The sequence below is a fragment of the Rhinopithecus bieti genome, unplaced genomic scaffold (genome assembly GCF_001698545.2).
Source record: "Rhinopithecus bieti isolate Rb0 unplaced genomic scaffold, ASM169854v2 scaffold_905, whole genome shotgun sequence".
In the NCBI taxonomy this organism is placed as follows: Eukaryota; Metazoa; Chordata; class Mammalia; order Primates; family Cercopithecidae; genus Rhinopithecus; species Rhinopithecus bieti.
This window is the reverse complement of record NW_016803348.1, coordinates 1,954,086-1,966,660: the sequence shown is the minus strand read 5'-3', so window position 1 is coordinate 1,966,660 and position 12,575 is coordinate 1,954,086. Positions and strand designations below refer to the sequence as shown.

General features: G+C 40.0%; 1 long non-coding RNA gene across 3 annotated transcripts in view; it reads right to left on the bottom strand.

Moving 5' to 3' along the window:
• Positions 1-12,575, bottom strand: part of LOC108534106 (uncharacterized) — an 81,726-nt gene that overhangs the window by 46,993 nt on the left and 22,158 nt on the right. The window contains exon 3 of one of the 3 annotated variants that reach the window (XR_001886885.1): positions 5,945-6,164. The exons of 1 other annotated variant lie outside the window; for it this stretch is intronic. This is a non-coding gene — a long non-coding RNA (uncharacterized LOC108534106). The remainder of the gene's footprint in view (positions 1-5,944; positions 6,165-12,575) is intronic. One more of the 3 variants, XR_001886887.1, reaches the window with a different exon arrangement.

Sequence of the window (12,575 nt, the reverse complement as noted above, 5' to 3'; positions counted from 1 at the left end):
TTCCCACCAAGCCTCTGAAAGTAAACAGCTCAGCTTTGCAGGTAGGCTGTGTAGTTAGCTAATAACTCTGATAGGGTACCACAACTGGTAGCAAAACAGAGGTGTCATCAAGATCCTCAAGTTGGTCTCTGTGAGCCCTGCTTCCTTTATTTTTTTCTACCTGACTCTGGGAGGTCTAGCCAAGCCATTACACCCAGTATTTCCCATTCTCTTTTTCCCCTGTAGAAACCGTGGACCCAGGGAAGTGCTGTCTGTGCGGCATTGTACTAACTTGGGGGTGGGGAAGGGCAACACACTTCAAGGGAGACCATCCTTCTTACCCTTCTAATTTAGTTTAATTTAATTTATTTTCATCCAGTTCTATGGATTTTCCAGGTTTCCCAGGCCTGTTTCCAAGTATTGAGGTTTTTATAAAGATGTTATAGTCTGTGGATGATTGCTAGTTGAACTTTCTGTTGGGGGAGTAAAGTGTGAGACTTCCTGTTTCACCGTCTTGCTCTATTTTAAGTTTGTATTGCAATTTATTCCAAATTAAAATACATTCAAAACCAAAACTCCTCCTAATCTAAAGAACAGACCAGCTACTGCAACTAAAATGAAAATACAAAACAATAATTGATTCAATGCCTCTCTCGGTAATATCTTCTATTCTCTGCCCCTGCAGTTCAATGAGTGTCCGCAGTCACAGCATCAGGCAACAGGAAAGACAACCAATAGTCGAGCAGTCCAAAGCTCGCCTGCCAGGACATTACAAAGCACATCTTCATTCACCCAGCTCTCGGGAAAACCTCAAGCCCATTCTCATACCTCTGCCTCACCTGTCCATAGATCCCCCAAAAGGGCTTCATCGTCACCTTTCAGTACTCAAAAATCAAAGTCTCTACCTGCTAGGGCTGCACACCTTTCTGTACCGACTAACAAAGCAGCCAAAGCAGCCAGCCAATCAACCTCTAATTCTAGGACATCAAGTAAAAAGAAAATACCTGTCCAGTCATCGCAAAGTCTACAAAGTAAACCTAAGGAAATTACACTGACCACTCTCAAGAAAGGATTGACTTCCCATTCATCTAGTCTAACAAGACAAAACACCCCACTGAGGGCAAGCAAAACTCTGAAACACCCTAAAAACAGTCAATAGAAAACTGCCAAGAAACAGTCAAAATGGACCCCAGCAACACCAAAGGCATTTTCAGCTACAAAGAAAAGTCCAAAAATGTCCAAAAAAATCCAGTCCCTGCCAACTAAGAAACAATTAAAACAACCCACAATTAGAGCAACTCCAAAAACATCTCAACCTAAGAAAAAAATCTCTAAAGACTCCTAAAAAGGCTTCATTCAAAAAACAATCATCTAAGTCCACAGCAATAAAAGGTTCCCCTAAAACTTCTTCAATCCTCAAAAAAGAACCAACTAAATTTAAAATACTTTGTCTTCATCTGTAAAACAAAATTAAATCAGGCAGCAGTAGCTAAAGCAATCCCCAAAAAACATTAGCCAAAAGAAAGCTCAAAATAAACAACAACAAAAAAAATGTGGCTAACTTCAGTCAAAAAAGGTCCAACTAAGGCAACAGCAACAAGGGAAGCTTCCAAAGCCAAAAGAAAATCTAACTAAGTCCAAAAGGCAGCACCTATACCTGCCAAGAAAAAGCTAATTCAGCCAGAATCAGTTGTAATGAAAAGGAAGACATCTACAGCCAAAAATAAAATGTGAAAGAAACCACAGAAAACCTTTACTGCACCTGCCAAAACACAAGTGAATCAGCCTAAAGCACTTAAAGCAGTACTAAACACACAACCAGCCTCTGAGAAAATACCGATTAAATCTAAAAGTTCCTTATTTAAAAGTGCCAAGGAACAATCAAATCAGGCAAAAGATGATAAACCTCTAGTTCTCAAAACACTGTGGTCAAAAGAAAACTTAAGAAAATCTAAATTATTTCGATCTACACCAGCAAAGAAACAGCAGCATCAGATGAGTCCAACCAAACCAGGTGAAAAGCAGCTTTGACCAAAAGAAAATATAAAGAAACCTAAAAAGTCTTTGTCTAAATCTACCAATAAACAACAAAGGCAGTCACTAGCACAGCCAAAACAAGCCAAAAACATATGGAGCAACTAGCACAACTCTAAAAAAGACTAAAAATAGGCTATCAATACCTGCCAAAAAAACTATTCAATCAGCCTAAATCCACTGAAGTGGGGCCAAAAAGATCTGCAGCCAAGAAGAAAATCAAAAGAAACCTACATCTGCCAAAAACCAACAGAAATGACCCATGAAACGTATAAAGACTACAAAAACACATCTTACAAAGACCAAATCTATAAAACTACCTCAAAAAAGACAGACCACATCCCCAACAGCAAATAAAAGACTAAATAACTTCCAAAAGAAACAACCTAAACCTTCTAAGAAAGATGTGAATCAGTTTAAACTCCTTCAAGGAGTAAAAGACAACCTCCTTTAGCAGGCAAAATTGGAAAACAATCTAAAAAAGGAAATCTACATTTCCCGCAAAAAGATTAAAATTATCTGAACGAAAAGGATCTAAATCTGTTCAAGGCACATGGAAAAAGGGTCCACAAGGCAAAAGGAAACCTTTCCCTAAAGTCACAAAACCATTGTTATCACCTCTCTGCCATCTAAATCTCCTTTTCCACCAGTACTACAGCCAACTGGGTCACATCCCCATGTACACCAGCATCATCACCAATGGCCTCAGCCATCTCATAAAGCACCTTTCTGTAAACCAAAACCTCAGACCAGTCCAACAGGCAATTACAACTGAACCCACCAGTGTAAATAATACCTCCACTAGTACAAGCAACCCTGTACCTGGAGTCACTACTAATTTAGCCACAATCACTAGTACTATATCCAACCGCAAAATGTTTACATCAGTTGCTCCTACTAGGGCAACTGCCACTACTGCTAAGGGACTAGATGCAATCACTAGAACACATCAAACCCTATACCATGTCACTGTAACCCCAATGACATCAAACACTAACTTGCCAATAGCTGCTGTAGCTACAAAGCCTGCATCAACTGCAACTGTCCCAGCAACTGTGTTGGCCTCAGAGGCACCTTCAGTGGAATCCACACCTCAAGGGTCTGCTGCTTCCATTGCCTCAGCCCTACAAACCCAGGAGCTGGCTCCACAACCCTGCAAGCCTCTGTCTCCACCATTGCCTCTGTTTTACCACAGAGGACTTAGAAACTGAAGAAAACACAGCAGAGGACATCACCCTCCCAGCCATAGATGATTCCACCACTCAAACTGCTCTACAACTTCAGCAAACACAGGTTTCACATACCATGCCATTGCTGGCACCACTGCTGCAGCCCCAGCTTCCACACTTGCCGTATCCACAACTGCAACAGGTACCACAACCCTAAGGATTGCTACCACTACCATTGGTACTGCCTCATTGTCAGCCAGTGCTGCCACAACTCTCGCTTCTGTTGATACAGAAACACCTGGAATTTCTACCACTGCTTCTTCTGTTTCTGATACAATAGCTGCATTGGGTGCCACCACCACAATTGCAGCTGGTGCCACAACCACAGTTGCACCAAGTTCTGCAACCACAAGTACACCTGACACTGCCACCACAGCTGCATTAAGTGCCACCATCACACCAGTGAATGAGACTACCACTCAAACAGTAGATGGCACAACAACTAAAACTACTACCTCAGTGGATGAGGAAACCACTGAGTCAGCAGATAATACAACTGCCGTAGCTGCCTCCACAATACCAATTGACGACATCACAACTGGTGCAACTGACTCTACGACCACCAGTGGTATGGCTACAACTTCAGCCACCAGTGCTACAACTGCTGCTGCCAGCACAGCTATATCAGGTACTGCCACAACAACTGAACAAGGTGCTACCTCTTCAACTTCTGTGACTTCAGCTTGTACTGCTGAGCCTGGTGTATTGACCACCCTGAGTGAAACTACCACCCAGGCTTTCGGAGCTTCAACTGCAGAGGTGGTGACTACCTCTGAACCAGCAAATGACACAATCACTGAAGCTGTCACCAATCAGGCCAAAGATGCCACAACTGAACTTTCTGCCACAACCCCCATAACTAACCCTACATCCTCAGCAGCAGACTCCACATCTCCAGCTACCAGGACAACAGTTGTTCCAACTACAGTCACAATATCTCTAGGACCTACCATGCAACTGGAGAGGCCTCCAAAACTCCAGTGGTTTATGACACCACAAGTGTCACTACCATACCTTCAGGAACTGGTAAANACTACCTCTGAACCAGCAAATGACACAATCACTGAAGCTGTCACCAATCAGGCCAAAGATGCCACAACTGAACTTTCTGCCACAACCCCCATAACTAACCCTACATCCTCAGCAGCAGACTCCACATCTCCAGCTACCAGGACAACAGTTGTTCCAACTACAGTCACAATATCTCTAGGACCTACCATGCAACTGGAGAGGCCTCCAAAACTCCAGTGGTTTATGACACCACAAGTGTCACTACCATACCTTCAGGAACTGGTAACACGTCTTCCGGTACCACAACTGTACAGGTGGTGATGCCACAACTGTATTAAGTGTTGCCACCACCATACCAGGTACTTCTACCTACACTGCTGAATCTGATACACTGATCAGTAACAGTGCAACTACCACCCTGACCCCTGATGCTACAAGTTCAGGGGCAATATCATCACTAAAACAGCAGATGACACACAACTGAGGTTGCCATCACTCCAGTCAGAGAAGCTACAACTCCACCTGCTGAGGCCACAACCCTCTGGTTGCCTTCACAACCTTAGAAGCAGGCACCACATCTATGGCTACTACTGCAACAGCTGCTTTTCCTAGAACCATAATTCCTATGGCAGCCACCACTGCAACAATTGCAGCCTCCACAAGTGTTGGAATCAACCGTAAGCCTTGGGTGCCACAACTACTGCCAGTATGATTGTACCAGGTACTGCCACCGCAATCACAGTTACTGCTGCCTACACTGCTGAACCTGCTTCTTCAATTACTGAAGCTACAACCTCAGGGGATGAGGCCACTCCTGAAGGAAGCTCTAGTGCTCCAGCTATCACAAGGACAGCAGCAACAATCACATCTAACAGTAACTCCATCACCACTGCCCTCGTGGCAGCCACCAGTCCCATGACTATGGTCACCACAAATATAGCCTCATCTGGAACCACCTCTGCTGCACTATCTGCTACTATAACGGCAGCCAGTGCTCCTACAATTGGCATTAACACTGCGTCCTCATAGTGAAAGCAATGCTAAAGTTCATCTCAATCACCTTGGTAAACAGGTAAATTAATGACTGCAAATAATTAGACGAGAAAATTCAAAAGTGTTCTATATATGCCCAAATACAATGCATAATAGCTAGTTATTCCTGATTTGACTAAATTTTGAATTTCCAATTCTGTGAAAGAGAGCAGGTACTCTTCCAATTTACATATCAGAATACAGAGGTATGGGATGTGACCAAATTCAGAACACACGGTGGCAAAGCCAGGACTAGAATCCAAATTTCTTAATACTTAAGCCCATTGTCAGAAAGCTTAGAGTTCTAGAATAGTGATTGCAAAAGATAGTTTAGTAGATAGTTGAATAATAATCAGTTGGCTTAATTTTCAATATAATTATTACTGAGCTCTACCACTATAGAAATTATATTCTTTTTTTTTTTTTTTTTTTGAGATGCAATCTCACTCTGTCGCCAGGCTAGAGTGTAGTAGTATGACCTCGGCTCACTGCAACCTCTGCCTCCCAGGTTCAAGCAATTCTCCTGCCTCAGCCCCTGAATAGTTGGGACTACAGGCACGCACCACCAAGCCCAGCTAATTTTTGTATTTTTAGTAGAGACGGGGTTTCACCATGTTGGCCAGGATGGTCTGGATCTCTTGACCTCGTGATTCACCCACCTTGGCTTCCGAAAGTGCTGAGATTACAGGCATGAGCCACCGCGCCCGGCCAGAAATTATATTCTTAATATGATCTTCAGGGAGACAGGGGAGTCTGATGGCCTTATGAGTGTGAAAACACTCACCCAGAAGGTACTGCAGAGGGGGAAATCAGCGTATATACAAGCTCAAACCAGAATACGGTAACCACAGTCAAGAAATTTTAAGCTGTTGTTCTAGACTGGAAGATAGCAAAAGTTAAACCTCAGTTAAATTCAGATGTAAATGAGGGCACAATTTCACTATTAATAAAGAAGATTTGTGGAGAAGAAAATTGAATTTTGTAGACATTAAGATACACTATATATTTGTCTTGATGAAGAACTAGATTATAGAACCATAATCTAAAACTCTAAGATAAAAAGAGCATTCCTAAGACTATTTCAAAGAAAGAATTTCTGGAACATATTACCTCTCAAATTCTACATAAAGGTGTTGTTGTTGTTGTTGTTGTTGTTGTTGTTGTTGTTGTTGTTAAAAGTGGTCCGGGTGCAGTAGCTCACGCCTTTGGGAGGCCGAGGTGGGAGGATCACAAGGTTAGAAGTTCGAGACCAGCCTGAATGACATGGAGAAATCCTGTCCCCACTTTAAAAAATACAAAAATGAGCTGGATGTAGTGGCACACACCTGTAATCCCAGCTACTCAGGAGGCTGAGGCAGAATTGCTGAACCCGGTGGCAGAGGTTGCAGTGAGCTGATATCATGCCACTGCACTCCAGCCTGGGTGACAGAGCAAGACTCCATCTCAAAAAAAAAAAAAGGTGAACAAAAGCATTCTAGGTAGTAATAATAATGAATGAGACCTTAAATGTAACTAGATGTGCTTTACCCTGAACCTAAAACACATAACTAGATGTGTTTTCCTCTAAAATACAATTATGTACTGTCAGGAAAATAAGAAAGGGGTGCTAGGGGCTGCTATACAGAATGGGATTAATTTCAGATAAGAAATAGAAAACAGCCAGTTTAAAATGACTAGTTCATGCTTACAGGACGGTATGAATTAATTTTACATTTCTCAACATTTTTCAAGGTCCTAATATGGCTCAATATTAAACTTCTCTTGCTAACTTTTGCCAGTATGGCCTCAAGAATTTGCTATCATAATTCTTCAGAAATTAGATCATTCTAAAAATTCTGCTGCTTTCACTCTCTTACTTTTTAAATGTGTTTATTTTTACTTCTTCAGCTTTTGTTCAATAAATCATTTTGGAACTCATTTGTTCCCTGTATGCATTTTATCAGTACCACACATCTTTGGAACTGGATTAAAAGTTTCACATGCTCTATCAGTCCCACACATGTTTGGAAATGGATTAAAAGAGTCACATGCTTGTCCCTTTAAAAAGCCCCCAATAATGAGCAATATTTAAATATAAGATTGACCAAGGCTTTCGTGTTCCCCTCAGCTTGATTAAACTTTAGACAGATTTCTTCCTGATTCTAGGCCTCCGACCTCCCTTTTATTACATCATTTCTTTAGAAAACTTACAATAGGAAATTATTTCTCTGCCCCTTTGAGATGTGAGTCTTTTTTTTTTTTTTTTTTTTTTTTTTTTTTCTTTAAGTTCTAGGGTACATGTGCATAACGTGCAGGTTTGTTACATATGTATACTTATGCCATGTTGGTGTGCTGCACCCATCAACTCGTCAGCACCCATCAATTCATCATTTATATCATGTATAACTCCCCAATGCAATCCCTCCCTCCTCCCCCCTCCCCATGATAGGAGCCTCTTGTCAGCTTTAAAACCAAGACTGTCTTTCTCAAGGACCTGGGAGCCATCTCTTTAAAAGGGAACCATCAAAGAAGATAGTGCCCTCATCTTCCAGTCTCTATGGGAGGGTAGAAGCCTAACTTCAATAAGTACCACTTAGCAAACACAGATGGTCCAATTACAGAGAAAAACATTTGTAAACTCAAGAATCAGGCAATGTGCTCCACCTATACCATTGATCAAATGCCCTCCCGGCAAGATCCTCCAATACTTTTCTCACCCCAATGTTAAAAATCCTCCCACCATTTGTTTCAGCAGACTTGACTATTGTAATAGTTTCGAATAAAGTCGTCCTCGACTGATAAACTTTGACCTGTAATTTTTGCTTTGATGAAATAACTGTGTGGTATGCAGAAACTATAAGCAAATAAAATTTGGGTTAAAACTCCTATTAACCAACCTCCACAAGAAGGTATCAAAGGAATGAAAATAGAGGATCATGCCTGCTAAAATAAAATGAAATATCTGTCCCATTTTGCCTACTTTTAAGGGCATGGGAAATATATATAAAATTTTTGAAACTGATACATTATGAATTGCTTATAATAAATATACTTTGAAATGTATAATTGCCTTTGTTGCAAAATACTAGTAAGGGAAACCCCCAGCACAAAAACAAAAAGGAAACAAAATCCAGGGAGGAGAACATGTACAGGGACTCAGAGACTGCCCTGAACGACAGTGTTGGCCTTTTTAATACAGGATCTCGAATTTTAAAACCAAGATGAGGGCAAAAGACAGGACTTTAGGCTCACTTCATACAAATAGTTGGAACTAAGATTCTCAAACATAATTCTGGGACTCTTGGGAAGCCACATCCCTCAAACTTTTTTAAAAATAAAACAAGGAGACTGTATGAATTTTTCCCTCAAGCAAGACCTGCTGTAACAACAGTGGTGGTTCTATTGGACCAGGCCTTTCCTAGGGGTACTCTCTTCATAAATAAATGAAATCAGAGGAATAATGTGGCCACATCACAGAGACTGAAGTTTTGCCCAGCTTATACATCTAAAGCACTCTCAAAATTACCATGTACAGTTTAAAACAGAAACAATAATAGCTGACAATTAGTGAGTGCTCATATGTGCTAAGCGCTATACATCATCATGGAATCATATTAGATATTAATAACAGCTCTGTGAGGTTGGTTCTATTGCTAGACCCTTTTTACAGATGAGAAAACTGAGGCTTGGATGAATTAAGTGTTTTGCTCAAGGTCAAAGAGTTAGGAAGTGAAGAATCTAGGATTTATAAAATTATATCTAGATTTAATGTGAAATGCATGAAAAATTAACACACACTTATTTTAGTTGCATATAACAACTTAGGCATGGAAAAATTGGCTCTAAGCATGTGAAGAAGTTGGAATCCCCTGAAAGAAATGGGCATATATACTAAGGTATTTTAATACATAATCTAAAGCAAGCTGACTCAGAGGATTATACTGGATACTAGATATTTTCTTTCCACCAGAAGACTGAAAAAGACAGCTGAATGTAAAAGAAAGTACTTCAGAAAAAAATAGCACTATTTATATTTAGAATTTTCATTTCCTGAAAAGTCTGAAAAGTTTACATGATTGTCTTTGGGAGGTATTATATCAATATCTAGGGGGCCAAGGGGAGGCCCTCTAACCTGAGGACCTCCTCAGTGTAAAAGGAAGTAGATCAAATTTATTTTCTAAAATTTAAACACACAGGAATTTTTAAACTGAATTCCCATTAAAACCCCACATGAAAAGAATTATATTGTAACATCTAGCCTTTATTGGCATGGACATTAAGAAAAGGATGGGAGGGCATAGAACGATTTATTCTGGGTGACGGGATCATTCATACACAAAACCTCAGTGACATACAATTTACCCATGTAACAAATCTGAATATGTACCCCCGAACCTAAAATAAAAAAAGAAAAAAAGAAAAGGGGGACAATCATAGATGCACAATCCAGTTAACTTTTCAAATTGAACACACCATGTAACCAGGTGCTACCCAGACGAAGAACTACAACAAGCCAGAAGTCTCTCACATTTTCCCTTCCAGCCATTTTCCCTGAACAAAAGATAAACACCATTCTGACATTTATCACTTCATTTCTGAGCTGCAGATCTCCATTTTCAATTGCTTTTGAACTGAACATGTCCGCGTAAATACCATGGAAACATCTCAAATGCTACATGTTTGAAAAGGAGTGTTATCTGTTATCTTTTCCCCCCACCTCCACAGTCTCTGCCTCCTGATCCCCTCTCGATTAGCATCTATCATCCACTCAGCTGCCCAAGCTACAAATCTCAGCACTATCTTCAACTCCTCTTCTTTATCTCCACTATTCGATTGTTTCTTTCCTATTATTTTACTTGGTTTTTTAAAAATGGTACTTTCTTTTTATCCAAACTTATCCTTTCGGAGCTTTATGATGTCTGATTTATATTGGGTATGTAATGGTCTGCAAACTAGTCTTCCTGTTTCTAATTAATCTAATTTCTTCTCCTCATGGCAAAGATCAAGAACAGCTGGAACATTAAGGCTATCACAATAAAGCAACATGACTGGTGCCAAATAAGCTATACAGAAAGCAAAAAATAAGGTCTGGGGGCTATTAATACCAGGAAACAATATTTTATATGGCCTTTAAATTTTTAGCTTTATCTTTATTAAGATGAACAACTACCAGAGGCTTTGAGCAAAAGAGTGATATAATCTCACATTTAAAAGAAACACTATAGCTGCCTTTGATGATAACAGAGAGTGGAAACAGGAAACTAGTTGAGATACTAATGCAAGTAATCAAGGTCAAAATTGATGGCTGCTGGACCAGGATGGGAGTGGTGGTGGAGCTATGAGAAATAGGTTCTAGATACATTTTGAAGGCAGAGCCATTAATATTTGCTCAATGACTGGATTGTTGGGTAGGCAACAGAGTAGGTAAAAATGACTCCAGAATTTTTGACTGATAATTGAAAGGATTAAGTAACTATTAGTCTGCTCAGGCTGCCAGGACAAAATATCATAGACTGAACCCCATCAAAAAGTGGGCAAAGGATATGAACAGACATTTCTCAAAAGAAGATATTCATACAGCCAACAGACACATGAAAAAATGCTCATCATCACTCGCCATCAGAGAAATGCAAATCAAAACCACAATGAGATACCATCTCACACCAGTTAGAATGGCAATCATTAAGAAGTCAGGAAACAACAGGTGTTGGAGAGGATGTGGAGAAATAGGAACACTTTTACACTGTTGGTGGGATTGTAAACTAGTTCAACCATTATGGAAAACAGTATGGCAATTCCTCAAGGATCTAGAACTAGATGTACCATATGACCCAGCCATCCCACTACTGGGTATATACCCAAAGGATTATAAATTATTCTACTACAAAGACACATGCACACGTATGTTTATTGCGGCACTATTCACAATAGCAAAGACTTGGAATCAACCCAAATGTCCATCTGTGACAGACTGGATTAAGAAAATGTGGCACATATACACCATGGAATACTATGCAGCCATAAAAAAGGATGAGTTTGCGTCCTTTGTAGGGACATGGATGCAGCTGGAAACCATCATTCTTAGCAAACTATCACAAGAACAGAAAACCAAACACCGCATGTTCTCACTCATAGGTGGGAACTGAACAATGAGATCACTTGGACTCGGGAAGGGGAACATCACACATCGGGGCCTATCATGGGGAGGGGGGAGTGAATAATAAGTGAAATATTATCATTTCAATTATATTTATATTTGAATGAGTGTAACTAAACAAATTCATCAAGGGAGTATTAATAGAGAAGGGAGGAGATTCAAAGGCTGAACCATGGAATGCTTCAGATGGAAGAGAAGATACATTGGGAGTTATACCTGATATAAATGAGGGGGGAGGGATTGCATTGGTAGTTATACCTGATATAAATGACGAATTGATGGGTGCTGACAAGTTGATGGGTGCAGCACACCAACATGGCACAAGTATACATATGTAACACACCTGCACGTTATGCACATGTACCCTAGAACTTAAAGTATAAAAAAAAAAAATCATAGACTGGGTAGCTTAAACAACATAAATTTATTTTTTCACAGTTCTGGAGATTACAAATCCAAGAGCAAGATGCTGGCTGATTCAATTCCAGATGAGGGATCTCTCTCTAGCTTGTAGGCAGCTTCTTTCCTGCTGTGTCTTCATATAGAATTTCCTCCAATACCTTCTAACGGTCTTATTTCCAAGTACAGTCACACTGAGAGTTACAATTTCAACATATGAATTTTGGGGGGATACAATTCAGTTTATAGCTGTTGCCAACAAATGAGATTGGAAAAACTATGAGAGCACTTTTAAGGATGATATTGGGAGTATATCAGAAGTTTTGTTCCGATATGCCATAGATCTACCTATTGACAGCCAATTGTCTCTATTAAGTAAGAAGATAGATATAATATTCTGGAATTGAAGGCAGATGCCTGAGCTGGAGGTATTAATTTGGTAATTATTATCATTTCAATTATATTTATATTTGGCTAAGTGTAACTAAACAAATTCATCAAGGGAGTATTAATAGAGAAGGGAGGAGATTCAAAGGCTGAACCATGGAATGCTTCAGATGGAAGAGAAGATACGGAGAAAACAACAAAGATATGTGAGACAGAAGGTGAGTGAAGTTGATAAAAGAACAAGATGGAAACCAGATGAAGAAAATGTTACATGAAGGAAGGCAGGACAAACTCTGTGAAATGCATGGGTAAGTAACATGAGGTCTTAAAATGACAGCTTGATTCAACAATACAAAGCCATGAGCAAT